This window comes from Mirounga leonina, unplaced genomic scaffold (assembly GCF_011800145.1).
Source record: "Mirounga leonina isolate KUSES-001 unplaced genomic scaffold, KU_Mleo_1.0 Mir_94, whole genome shotgun sequence".
Classification (NCBI taxonomy): domain Eukaryota; kingdom Metazoa; phylum Chordata; class Mammalia; order Carnivora; family Phocidae; genus Mirounga; species Mirounga leonina.
Window position 1 is genome coordinate 30,682,492 of NW_023270855.1, and position 12,615 is coordinate 30,695,106.

The following is a 12,615-nucleotide window of genomic DNA, read 5'->3' on the forward strand; positions in this document are numbered from 1 at the left end:
TTATGGGTCTGATTCTGCTTTCTGCTTGTTTATTCATTTATTTTGTTTTTTAGATTCTACATATGAGTGAAATCATATGGTATTTGTCTTTCTCAGTCTGACTTATTTCACTAACATAATACCCTCTTGGTCCATCTGTGTTGTTGCAAATGGTAAGATTTCATCCTTTCTTATGGCTGCATAATGTTCTATTATATATGTAGGGGTACATATATCTTTTCAAATTAGTGTTTTTGTTTTCTTTGAGTAAATATACAGTAGTGAAATTATTGGATCATATGGTATTTCTATTTTTAAGTCTTTGAGAAACCTCCACACCGTTTTCCACAGCAGCTATACCAGTTTGCATTCCCACCAGCAGTACATGAGAGTTCCTGTTTCCCTACAGCCTGACCAACACTTATTATTCCTTGTGTTTTTTATTTTAGCCATTCTGACTGATATGAGGTGATATCTCATTGTGGTTTTGATTTGCATTTCCCTGATGCTTAGTGATGTTGACCATTCTTTATGTATCTGTTGGCCATTTGTGTGTCTTCTTTGAAAAAATGTCCATTCAGGTCCTCTGCCCATTTTTTAATCAGATTGTTTTTTTAGTGTTGACAATTTTTTAAAAATTATGAAAAATTTTTTTATTGTGGTAACATCTATGTAACATAACCTTTACCATTTCAACCATTTCTATAGTTCTGTGGCATTAAGTACATTCATATTGCTGTGCAACCCTTACCACTTTCCATCTCCAGCACTTCTTTATCTTCTTAATTGAAACTCTGTATCAATTCAACAATAAGTCTGCATTACACCCTTCCTGCAGCCCATTGCAACCACCATTCTACTTTCTGCCTCTATAAATTGACTGCTGTAGGAACTTCATATGTGTAGAATCATACAATATTTGTCCTTTTGTGACTGGCTTATTTCACTCAATATAAGGTCTTCAAGGTTCAACCAGGTTGTAGTATATATCAAAATTTCCTTCCTTTTTAAGGTTCAGTATATTCCATCGTATGTATATACCAGATTTTGTTTACCTGTTGATCAATAGATGAATAAATGTTGAGTTGCCTGATTATGTACTCTAAAATATGCATACTCCTATCTATCAAAACCCATTTCTCATTGCTGGGCTTAGAACTACATAAACTGTTTCAGGAGTGGTTTGCTGGCTCCAGGTAGCAAATAGAGTCATTCTACAAGCATGTGTGAATTGCATATTATGTATAGATCCATTAGGCACTGTGAGCCTTGCTGAAATGAGTCAGCTCTGCGTCTAGTCCTTGGTTTAATCCTTAAGTGTAGTGGATGGATACACATATTTCTTTTCTTTTAATAGACTTTATTTTTTTTAACTTTATGAATCATGGAACTGATTGTTTCTTTGTAGTGACTGTTAGAAAGCCCAAGTTAAATTTAGCAAGTATATAGGACTTCAAAGCATGACTGTGAAAACTCACTTTATTTATTCATTTATTTATTTATTTACTTACTTACTTACTTATAAAGTAGGCTCCACACCCAGTGTGGGACTTGAACTCACAACCTTGAGATCTTGTTCTACTAACTGAGCCAGCCTGGCACCAAGGATAGACACACTTCTAAACTGCCTTGTGGACAGTGTCATTAGAGGATCAAAGAGGGCTTGATGCTAGAATTGAGAGGAAGCATTTCATGCTTCCAGCTGAGAGGATCAGGCAGCTCTCTCTCGGGGAAGTTCGGCTTCTGGGGCTCAGAAAAAGTGTAGCTCTGTGGACATGTAGAAACGCAGAAAAGGTATTCCTGGTGGAGGAAGTAGCATGAGCCAAAGAGCACAGTATGAAAGTGCAGGACATGTTCCACACTGTTGCCTTATTTATTGGCTTTCAGCTGCCCCATAGGATGTTTGCACAGTGGTGCCCTGGTGCTAATCTATGGGACCTCTGTTGTTTTCCTCTGTCTGTGGCATAGTGAATTATCTTCTCTTCTGAGATTCTGTGCTTCCTCTCGTTTGGGGGAATTAAAATGAACATTAAAATGAATTAAAATTAAAATGATGAGGATTATGAATGATAGTTTTATTTTGTTTTCATGTTCTGATTGGTCAAGTAAAAACTTGGTGACTCAGACTGCTGTCTGTGTTTTTAAGGTAATTCTTCTGGAGTGGTGAAGGCAAAAAGGCTACATATAGTGAATGTAGCAAATATCTATTAAAGAATGAAAGAAGGGCAGTAGTAAAAACAACAGTAACAACAACAAATATTCATGAAGTGGCAGTACCCTGATAAGCCTTTTATAGTTGTTGGCTCATTTTATGCTCACAACCACCTAAATGAGGTATAAACAAAAATACTATTCTTATTTTAGATGTGAACACTGAGCCTCAAAAGGTAAAGTCACCTCCAAAGGTCACATGGCTCATAAATCATGGAGCTAGAGAATGGATCCAATAGTTTGACCCAAGAACCTTTCACACTATGCTGTCTACCGCCCCTTTGGAAGTCTTCTATCAGCCTTCCAAGGATTGAATGAAAGTTTTTTGTTTTGTTTGGCTCAGGAATTGTTTTAGAACCACAGGTTCAGTAAATATTCCCAACAGAAAATAATGACATAATAGTAAACTAGGGGTATATACACTGATGCCAATTATATTGTACATGGGATTCCTTCTCCTTTCCCATCCCAGGCTTCTGTTTCTTCTTCTTTTGCTGACATTCCCTAGTGTCCATGACTCTCAGCCATCCCCCAGTTGTAGTACATTTTAGCCCTTTGTAGCCCAGCCATACTTAGAGTTTCTTTGATGTCTTTTGGGCGGGTATAAGAGGATAAGTCTCCCTTTTGCTATAGAATACGTTAATTGTATTTCATAGTTCTTTCCCAGCCTTTTAGGTGGCTAACAATTTGTGTTAGAGGAGTAGAGAGGAATTTTGAAACCAGGATTTTTATTATGATTTTGGCATTGGTGAATATCTTATATTCCCTTGCAGGGTGTCTTTAATGGCTTCTATGGATCACAGTTTCCAATAGATTTTTCTCCCAAATTTTGTTGTCTGGCATTATTAAATTTTTAAGAAGTATGTCTCTACACTTTCAAAATCTCATAAAGACTTTCTGTCATCATAGGAAGCAAGGGACCCAGCTTTGATTTGCAAAATTGGCTCTACAAAGTAGCATGTCGTTATTCTATTTAGAAGACTTGAAAGCAAATTCAACAATTCAATTATATTTAATTTGTAATTAACGCCCTCCCAAGCAGGTAATGGTGCATAACTTGGACACTACTGCTTTGGATGGGCAAAGAGTAGAACAAAATGGCTTCTTTTAGAGAAAGCTTATCTTAGATAGGATCCCTATGACTACTATCCCTATAGTAGTACTTCTTGTTCTGACTTCTGGCTCCAAAACAAAACCCTTCTCTGGGAACTGCCTCCTGATTCAAGCAACTGAGACTTTGATATTTGACCCCATTACTGGGATAGAGATGACTGGTTTAAGGGTAGGCATATGACTATGTTTTGCCAGTCAGTTGATCTCTCTTAAGAATTCGGAATTTTGAACTGAGAGAAAAAATTAGTACTGATGGTATTATAGTCCCTTATGGCAGTGCTCTAGAGAGAGGTCTTGAAGCTGCTGCCTCCCAGTCTTCTGGAGATACCTTGATTCCTGTTTTTCATAAAGCTTGGTTATTTAATTCTTCCTTTAATTTTGTGAAGTACTACGGTATCCTTCCTCTTATCTTTGAGCAGACTTGCTAGACTTAGTCTGTATTTCTTGCCACCAAACTTACCCAATAGAGAAATCAAATAAACTTAATTCTTTTTTTAAAAGATTTTATTTATTTATTTGAGAGAGAGAGATAGAGAGAGAGAGCAGGAGCAGTGGGGAGAGGGAGAAGCAGGCTCCCCGCTGAGCAGGGAGGCCAACATGGGGCTCACTCCAAGGACCCTGGGATCATTATCTGAGCCAAAGGCAGACGCTTAACCGACTGAGCCACCCCAAATAAACTTATTCTTTATTAAATCTGTAAAGCATGTGATAAGGGTTGCATCCACTTGGTGGTAATTATGATCATATTTAATTGTGTGTGTGCCAGTATGTATGTGTGTGTGTGCTTGATTGAATGATTTAGTATTTTACCAGATGCTATAGAGCATTATTATTTTCATCATCATTGTCATCATAAGCATCATTGTAATCATAGTAGCTCTTGTTTATAGAGAACTTTCTATGATCTGACCGCTGTATTAAACACTTCACATACAAAATAACATTTATTATGTAATTACAAAATACAATCAAATGGATATTTTCATTATCACCATTTTATAGGTTGGAAAGGTGAGGCTGAGAATGTTGCTTAAAGTCATGTATCTGGAAAGTGACATAGCAACAATCTGAATCCAGGTTGTCACACTCCAAAGAAAGATGATACTCTTAAGCTCTGCATTGTAATATAGAGACATAGTTCTGCTCCAAAGATATTATATTCCTGGTTGATTGTTTTCTTTATTTTGAATGTGGAAATGAGATGGGGATAACATTGTACTTTTGGGAAATTTAATACTCTATTTTTGTTGGCTTAATTTTATTATCCTTTGTTTTATGTAGGTTATATTGTTTGATGAGGGCAAAGGGCAGGCAGGTGGGGCACAAAATAAATTGTCCCAAGAAAGCCTCTTTGGGAAGATGACGTTGAAACTGAGACAGAATGATAAAGTAAGACAGCTATACAAAGATCAGGGACAGGGTGTTCCAGGGAAAGGGAAAAGCAAATGTGAAGATACTGATTTGGGAATGAACTGGTGCGGTTAGAGGGACAGAAAATAGACCCATGAGGAGTGAGCAAGGGAGTGAATGGTAAGACAAGACAGAGCAAAAGGCTGGGACTGGATCAGTCTAGGCCATAGCAGGGAATATGCATTTTATTACAAGGACAGCGGGTTACACAGAGCTGCATTGACTACCAGATTTATTTCTTAAACCAGAAAATGTTTTAAATTTATAATTCCATATTTATAATGTTGGCCACAACATTATGATTATTCCTTGTCTGTACTTTAGTATTTTTCACCATTTGTGAAGAAACATTAAAACAAGTTAAAGGGTAGTGTGCCGAGTTTTTTTTCCCTTCTTTTAAAGATGGTTGTTTAACTAAGACTAAACAATGGGAACCCCTTGTGAACATGCTCAGTATCATTGTGGAGAGCCAAGAGAGCCTCTAACTGTAACAATGTTCATGGTTGTGATTTTTTTTTTTAGTTTTATGTTTTTTTTTAAATAAAATTCCAAATGTTTATTAAAAAAAATAAGCACAGCAGGTTAGCCATTTACAAATTTAGGGGAGAAGAATAATATGATTTGTTTTACATTATAAAGGATTAATTTTTGCTCTGGTAATGGTAGAGTAGCCAACAACCCTCCACAGAACAACTAGAAAAATTATACAAAATAAGGAGAAAATATTTATTTAAAGGCATTGAAGAGCTACCAAGGCTCTTGGGACTTGAGGGTCTAGAATCCTGGAGAGAGGAAGTGTGCTGAAGGGACCTCAGTATTTTCACTGTTTTTCTCCATGAAGCATTTGTGGATTTGTAAACGATAAAGCTCTGAGAAGCTAAAAAGCCCAATAGAAAACAGCAGCTAAGAGGTTAGGAAAATTGAGCAAAGATTTTGACAGTCCTAATGATGCAAAAATCCTAAAACAAAATAATAAAAGACCAACCAATATATACAAAAGAGAATATGTCATGAGCAAGTTGTATTTATCATAGGAATGAGAGGTTGGATAACATTAAAAAAATCAAATTATATAATAAAGAAAAATCATATAATCATCTTAATAGATACAGAAATGCATTTGATAAAATTTATATTTAGTCCTGATGAAAATGTTTAGCAAACTAGGAATATAACTAAACATCTTTAATAGAGAATATCTGAAAATAAGATGAACCCAAAGAAATGCACACCAAGACACATTATAATTAAAATGTGTGTAAAGACAGGGAGAATCTTAAAAGTAGCAAGAAAAAAACCAACCCGTTAACATTCAAGGTAACCCCTATATGACTATGAATAGATTTATCAGCAGAAACATTGCAGGCCAGAAGGGAATGGCACAATACACTCAAAGTGCTGAAAGAAGAAAATTTCCAACCAAGAATACTCTAGTCAGCAAAGTTATCATTCACAATTGGAGGAGATATAGAGAGCTTCCCAGATAAGTTAAAGGAGTTCATTACCACTAAACTGGCCTTACAAGAAATGTTAAAGGGAATTCTTTAGGCTGCAAAGAAAGGGCACTAATTAGAATAAGAAAACATAAGAAAGTATAAATCTCACTGGGAAAGGTAAATATAGAGTAAAGTTAGTGGATTAATCACTTACAAAGTGTACATAGCTAAAAAACAGAAGTGGGAAAATAACTAACTATAATAATTAAGGAATACACAAGATAGAAGAATGTAAAGTGTGACTTCCAAAGCACAGGATGTGGTGGATAAATAAGTCAAAATGTAGAGCTTTAGAATGTGTTCAAACTTAAGTTGTTATCAATTTAACATAGATTGTTAAAATTTGTTTTTTGTAACCACAAAGCAAAAACCTATAGTAGATACATAAAAGATGATGAGAAAGAAATCTAAGCATACCACTAAAGAAAGTAATCAAACCACAAAGGAAGATGGGCCACCTGGGTGGCTCAGTCAGTTAAGTGTCTGCCTTCGGCTCTGGTCATGATCCCAAGGTCCTGGGATCAAACCCTGCACTGGGCATCCTGCTGAGTGAGCAGTCTGCTCCCTCTCTCTCTGCCCTTCCACCCCTGCTGGTGTGCACTCTCTCTCAGATAAATAAATAAAAATCTTAAAAAAAAACACACACAAAGGGAGAAAGCAAGAGAAGAAGAAAGGTACAGAGGGAGTACAAAACAGCCAGAAAACAACAAACAAAGTGGCAATAAGTATGTGCCTGTCAATATTTACTTTAAATGTACATGGGCTAAATTCTCCAATCAAGAGACACAGAATGGCTGAATGGATAAAACAACAACAACAACAACAACAACAACAACAACAACAACAACAAAACCAACAAGACCTATCTATATGTTTCCTATAAGAAACTCACTTGAAAGGTAAGGACATACACAGTTGAAAGCGAAAAGATGGAAAAAGATATTCCATGCAAATGGAAACCAAAAGAAAGCTGAGGTAGCTATTATTTCAGACAAATAGACTTGAAAATAAAGACTGTAAAAGAGACAAAATAATAAAGAGGTCAATCCAACAAAAGTATATAATATTTGTAAATATTTATGCACTCAACATAGGAGCACCTTAATATATAAAGCCAATATTAATAGCCCTAAAGGGAGAAACAGACAGCAATACGATAATAGAAGAGGACTTCAACATCCCCCTTACATCAATGGATAGATTATCCAGACTGAAAACTAATACAGAAACACTGGCTTTGAATGACAGATTAGACCAGATGGAATTAATAGATATATACTGAACATTCCATCCCCAAACAGTAGAATATACATTGTTTTCAAATGCACATGAAACATTCTTCAGGATAGATTACATGTTAGGTCACAAAACAAGTTTCAATAAATTTAGGAAGATTGAAATCATATCAAGCATCTTTTGTGTATGGTGACAGGTATTGACCAGATTTTTGTAGTGATCACTTCACAATATATACAAATATCGAATCATTAGGATATACACCTAAAACTAGTATAATGTTGTATGCCAGTTATACCTCAATAAAATAGATCTGTAAAGAAAATCCACAGCAAACATGCTTAAGTGAAATATTGAGAGCCTTATCCTGAAATTAAGGATGAGAAATGGGTGACAGTTATCACCCCTTCTTTTCAGCATTATACTGGAAGTCTTAGTGAATTCAGTGAGATTAGGAAAAAAAAAAGATATAAGGATTGGAGACAAAGCAATAAAATTATATTATCTGCAAAGATATAATTATGTAAATTTAACAATTGAATTTAGCAAGTTTGCTGGATACAAAGTCAATATAAAAATATATTTTGTATATATTAGCAACAAAGAATTACAAAATGAAATTTTAAAAAGATAGCATTAAATGGGGTTCCTGGCTGGCTCAGTCAGTGGAGTTTGTGACTTTTGATCTTGAGGTTGTGGGTTCGAGTCCCATGTTCGGTGTAGAGATTACTTAAAAATAAAATATTTGTGGGAAAGCTGTCATGGCTGCGCCTGTATAGAACCATGGGGTTCTGACCTCAGCGGTTCTACTTGTCCAGTCCCTATGCTTAAAGTCTAGGTTCGGCCGTTGCTAAATCTTCATGTTAAAAAGTATCCGTCAGTGTTAAAGTTTTTTCATTGAAGACCTCTCCAAAGCAATGGAAACCAACGGCATGTCTTCTCTTTAAACAACGGCTTGTCTTCTCTTTCACTCCCTGAAGTGGCATTGTATTATATAGACTACTTTAAAGTGATTTGAAAGTGTTTGAGTGAATAGCACAATGAATAGCAGAGCAGACAATTCAGTACTTTAGTTCCAACAAGCAGAACTATGAGGCTGTATCCTTTGGGATTTTCCAGACTGAAAAATGTTTATTCAAACTGGAACCCAAGAAACCTCTCTTAAGTGACTTTGGTAATGGAGTGCAGTCATCTATTAGATATCTATTTCAGGATTTCTTAATTTTTAAATCAGGAGATAATTTTCAAACAAAGGGCATAGGCACTGAAACAGTCCTTACAGTTGACAGACTGCTTTGTCCTAGAAGACTGTCCTTTGATTCAAAACACTCTCTTGACCCTGATGATGGATTGAAGAAGATAACATTTCATCATAAGGCCTCCAATGAAGATGTGCTCACCAAGGAAACAAAACCAACCCCTGTCAACTATAAAAAACTGTCTCAGGAGTATAGTTCTCTGAGTGATGTGTTCGATACGTTTTCAGAAGGACCTATATTTCCCAGTAGTAACTATTTTTCAGCAATGTGGATAATTGCCAAAAGGATGTCTGATGACCAGAAGCATGTTGAAAAACAACTGATGTTTAACCACCCTGCATTTAACCAGCTGTGTGAACAAGTGGTGAGAGAATCCAAGATCATGCACTGTGACCACCTGCTGTTCAGTCTTCATGCTATGGTGAAACTTGGAATTCCTCAGAACACTCTGCTGGTACAGACTTTGCTGAGGGTGGTCCAAGAACATATCAATGAGTGTGATGAGAAATGTCTTTCAGTTTTGTCAACTATTTTAGAGGCAATGGAGCCATGCAAGAATGTGGACGTTCTTCGAGCAGGATTGTGGATACTAGTTGATCAGCAAGTCTGGAAAATAGAGCGTGTCTTTACATTACAAGCTGTGATAAGATGTGTTGGAAAAGATGCACCAACTGCTCTTAAAAGGAAACTGGAGATGAAAGCCTTGAGAGAATTAGACAGATTTTCTGATTTGTTGCCATGAATCACCGCTCTATTATACTTCTGGATGAATGCAGTAAGATGGTCATAGGTAATATCCATGGGTGTCCTTTTAAAGTACTGATCAACATATTGCAGTCTTGCAGAGACCTCCAGTACCATAATTTAGATCTTTTTAAGGGAATAGCAGATTATGTGGCTACAACTATTGACATCTGGAAGGTAAAGCAAGTTCTTTTTCTCCTCATTTTATTTGAAAACCTTGGCTTTTGACATACTGATTTGATGGACTTGTTCATGAAGAAAGTGAGCTGATCTTGCCTCTCTAAACATGAAAAGCATTATCTGTATTCTTCATGTGTATTCTTCTCTCAATCAGTTCTACAAATGCCAGACCTCAGAGTTCCAAGAAGTTATGGCTGGCTACTTCTCTGACTGGTTATCTCCACCACATCTTTTCTGAAAATCTATTAAATGCTGTGTGTTCATTTTGCTTGATGAACCATTTTCCCATGGCCCTTATTAATCCACTTCTCCAAAAGGACGTCATCAATGAACTGCTGATGTCAGGTAATGAGAGGAATGCTCACAAGCTTTGTATTTTGGCTGCTTGCCTAAAACTGGATATTTCTTGTCAGAACACCGTAGATTTGGCCCCACCACCACTGCTGTCCACAGCATTGTATCCAAATGTGAAGGTGGCAGATGCGCTAAGTAGCCTTCTGGGAGAAGGATACTTCTCAAAAAACAGACAGTTGACACACAATTACCATATTGATTTTGAAGTAAGAATGGATATTAACAGGAGTCAACTGCTTCCATTTTCCGACGTGGTAACTTCCGCTGCAGATACTCAAGGAGTAGCTGTACTGTGTGTTCCTAGATCTACTTACTGTTTGGATTTAGCCCACCCCAGAGGATTCCTTGCTATGAAAATGAGACATTTGAAAGTAATGGGTTTTCACGTGATCTTGGTCCGTAATTGGGAGGTAGAAAGGCTGGAGATGCAGGATGTAGTCACACTTTTGAAGACCAAACTCTACTCAGCTGACGCCTTTCTTACAGCTGATGCAAATCTGCAAAGCACGTGTTAAAGTCAAAGCAGCTTTTTCGTATTAGCAAACATAAGTTTGTAAAAGAACTTTAATAAAGACTACAATTCAGAAAAAAAAAATCTTTGAAAACATAAAATAAAATAAAAAAGATGGCACTTAAAATGAATCCTACAACATATAAAAAAAAAAAGACTATAAACTACAACCAAATTGTATTCCCAAAGAGTATGAAGTGGAACGATTAGATATCTGTATCCCCAGATTACCCTATACTGTATACACAACTAACTTGAAATGCATTACAGATAAAAATGTAAGCACTGTTAATTATAAAACGTCTAGATGAAAACATACAAGAAAGTTTTTATGACCTTAGGTTAGTCACAGATTTCTTAAATATAACACCAAAACCAAGATCCCTAAAAGGAATAAAAGAGATAAATTGGACATTATGAAATTTTGAAAAAATGAAAATGTAAGCCACAGAATGGGATAAAATATTTGCCAATTATATCTGATCAAACATTTACATCCAGATATATAAAGAACTCTCAACAAGTAGACAAACCAAAGTATTTATATATATTAAGGGCAAATAAACCTGTGAAAATATGCTCATTATCTCTAGGGATGTGTAAATTGAAACCACAAGAAGATGTCAATTCACTATAATGACTAAAATAAAAAAGATAATGAAAAGTGCTGGTGAAGATAGGAAGAAATTGGGAAAATTGATCCATTGCTGGTGGAAATGTAAATGGTACAGCCACTCTGGAAAACAGTAGCAGTTTTTGATAAAGTTCAATACATACTTATTTATGGAACCAAGCAATTTCATTTCTAGTTATTGAAGTAAAAACTTACATGAAACAAAGTCTGTGTCTACACAAAGACATGTGCATGAACATTCATAGCAATGTCATTCATAATGGCCCCAAGCTAGAAGCAATCCATGTATCTATCTGGTGGTTAGTAGATAAACAAAACCTGGTATACTTACATAAAGGAATGCTACTCAACAGTTTTATAAAGGAATAAACTACTGATATATGAGACAACTTGGATATACTTCAAAAATATTACCCTAAGTGAAAGAATATAGACACAAAAGATATAATTCCATTTTGATGAAATCTCTAGAAAAAGCAAAACTATAAAGATGGCTATTTTTGCCTACTGTAAGAGTGGGAATTAACTGTAAATGAGCATGTGGTAACATTTTGGGTTGATAGAAGTGTTCAAATAGTAGATTGGGGTTATGTTTGCACAACTGTATAATTTGCTGAATCATGAAATTGTACGCTTGAAATGGATAAATTTCATGGTATATAAATTTTACCTGAATAAACCATTTTTAAAGTTACCATTTAAAATAGCCTAAAATATTAAAAATAAGAATAAATCTAACAAAGGATGTATTAGATGTCTACAGAGAAATACTACTGGGAGAAATTAAAGATAATCTAAATAAATGGAATGACATAATATATTCATGGATTGGCTGGCTCAGTATCGTAAAGAGGTCAGATCTCTTCAAATTGATCTCAAAATTCAGTGAAGTCCTGGCCAAAATATCAGAGTGCCAATGGCCCAGAATAGGTAAGATAAGTGAAGAAGAATTAGAAAAAAGTTGGAGGACTTAAACAATGAGATATCAATATATATTGTAAAGCTACAATAATTAGGATAGTGCAGTATTACTCAAGAATAAACAAATAGATCAATGGAACAGAATAGAGAATACAGATATAGAGCCATTCATCTAGGGACACTTGATTTCTGAGAAAGGTGACACTGTGGAGCAGTGAGGAAAGGGCTGAGACAATTGGGCATTCATGTGAGAAAAACATTCCTCACATAATAAACAAAAATAAATTCTAGCTGGATTGTTAATCTGAATGTGAGGGGTAAAACAATAAGGCATCTGAAGGTAATACAGTAGAAGATCATAGTGATTTGGGGATAGCCAAATTTTGCTTACCAAGAAGAATTATTTGTAATATGCAAAAAATGGAAACTTCCTAAATACTCCTCAACTGATGAATGGATAAGTTAATGTAATATGTCCACATAGTGGAATATTATTCAGCAAGGAAAAGAAATGAAGTATTGATGTGCACTATAACATGGATGAAGTTTGAAAACCTTATGCTAAAT

The 12,615-nt window shown here is 35.5% G+C and overlaps 1 protein-coding gene and 1 pseudogene across 3 annotated transcripts in view; both read left to right on the forward strand.

The window, feature by feature from the left end:
- FHIT (fragile histidine triad diadenosine triphosphatase) overlaps window positions 1-12,615 on the forward strand; it is a 1,481,620-nt gene that overhangs the window by 130,445 nt on the left and 1,338,560 nt on the right. The window lies entirely within an intron of this gene.
- LOC118005499 lies at window positions 4,663-10,817 on the forward strand (annotated as a pseudogene).